The sequence below is a fragment of the Apodemus sylvaticus genome, unplaced genomic scaffold (assembly GCF_947179515.1).
Source record: "Apodemus sylvaticus unplaced genomic scaffold, mApoSyl1.1 scaffold_74, whole genome shotgun sequence".
In the NCBI taxonomy this organism is placed as follows: Eukaryota; Metazoa; Chordata; class Mammalia; order Rodentia; family Muridae; genus Apodemus; species Apodemus sylvaticus.
The window spans coordinates 421894-424225 of NW_026263083.1; positions in this window are offsets into that span (position 1 = coordinate 421894).

The window sequence follows — 2332 nt, forward strand, 5'->3', positions numbered from 1 at the left end:
GACAAGACAAAGCAAGACCAAGACAAGACCAAGGCAAGACAAGACATGACCAAGGCAAGACAAGACAAGACCAAGACAAGAAAAGACAAGACAAGACAAGACCAAAACAAGACAAGACACTACCAAGACAAGACGAGAAAAAACAATACCAAGACAAGACAAGACAAAGACCAAGACCAAGATAGGACCTAGACAAGGCAAGACAAGAAAAGACAAGACAAGACAGGACAAGACCAAGACAAGAAAAGACAAGACAAGACAAGAAAAGACAAGAACAAGGCAAGACCAAGACTAGACCAAGACAAGACCAAGACAATACCAAGGCAAGACAAGAAAAGACAAGACAAGACAAGACCAAGACAAGACCAAGACAGCACAAGACAAGACCAAGACAAGACCAAGACAAGACCAAGACAAGACAAGTCAAGACAAGAAAATACAAGACCAAGACAAGACCAAGACAAGACAAGACCAAGAAAAGAATAGACAAAACAAATGCCAAGACCAAGACAGGACCTGGACAAGGAAAGACAAGACAAAGCCAAGCCAATACAAGACGAGTCAAGACAAGGCAAGACAAGACCAAGACAATATAAGACAAGACAAGACCAGGACAAGACAAGACACTACCAAGACAAGAGAAGACCAAGACCAAGACAATACAAGACAGGAAAAGATAGGACAAGACAAGACCAAGACAACACCAAGACTAGACCAAGACAAGACCAAGACAATACCAAGGCAAAACAAGAAAAGACAAGACAAGACAAGACAAGACCAAGCCAAGACCAAGACAACACAAGACAAGACCACGACAAGACAAGACAAGACAAGACAAGACAATGCAAGACCAAGACAAGACAAAGCAAGAATAAGACAAAACCAAGACAAGACAAAGACTAGACAAAGATGAGACCAAGAAAAGACCAAGACAAGCCCAAGACAAGACCAAGACAAGACCAAGACAAGACCAAGACAGACAAGACAAGAAAAGACAAGACAAGACCAAGACAAGAAAAGACATGACAAGACAAGACAAGACAAGAACAAGACAAGACAAGACACTACCAAGACAAGACAAGACAAGACCAAGACAAGACCAAGACTAGACCAAGACAAGACCAAGACAATACCAAGGAAAGAAAATAAAAGACAAGAGAAGACCAAGACAAGGCCAAGACAACACAAGACAAGATCAAGACAAGACCAAGACAAGACAAGACAAGAAAATACAAGACCAAGATAAGACCAAGACAAGACAAGACCAAGACAAGACCAAGAGAAAACAAATACCAAGACCAAGACAGGACATACACAAGGCAAGACAAGACAAAGCCAAGCCAATACAAGACGAGTCAAGACAAGGCAAGACAAGACCAAGACAAGAAAAGACAAGACAAGACCAGGACAAGACAAGACATTACCAAGACAAGACAAGACAAGACAAGACAAGACCAAGACCAAGACAATACAAGACAAGAAAAGATAAGACAAGACAAGACAAGACCAAGACAAGACCAAGACTAGACCAAGACAAGACTAAGACAATACCAAGGCAAAACAAGAAAAGACAAGACAAGACAATACAAGACAAGACCAAGCCAAGACCAAGACAACACAAGACAAGACCACGACAAGACAAGACAAGACTATGCAAGACCAAGACAAGACAAAGCAAGACTAAGACAAGACCAAGACAAGACAAAGACAAGACAAAGACGAGACCAAGAAAAGAACAAGACAAGCCCAAGACAAGACCAAGACAAGACAAGACAAGACAAGAAAAGACAAGACAAGACCAAGACAAGAAAAGTCAAGACAAGACAAGACCAAGAGAAGACAAGACACTACCAAGACAAGACAAGACATGACAAGACAAGACCAAGACAAGACCAAGACTAGACAAGCCCAAGAAAAGACCAAGACAAGACAAAGACCAAGACCAAGACAGGACCTAGACAAGGCAAGACAAGAAAAGACAAGACAAGACAGGACAAGACAAAGACAAGAAAAGACAAGACAAGACAAGGCCAAGACAAGACCAAGACTAGACCAAGACAAGACCAAGACAAGACCAAGGCAAGACAAGACAAGACAACACAAGACAAGCCCAAGGCAAGACAAAGACCAAGACCAAGAAAGGACCTAGACAAGGCAAGACAAGAAAACACAAGACAAGACAGGAGAAGACCAAGACAAGAAAAGACAAGACAAGACGAGGCCAAGACAAGACCAAGACTAGACCAAGAGAAGACCAAGACAAGACCAAGGCAAGACATGACAATACAATACAAGACAAGACAAGACAAGACAAGACAAGACAAGACCAAGA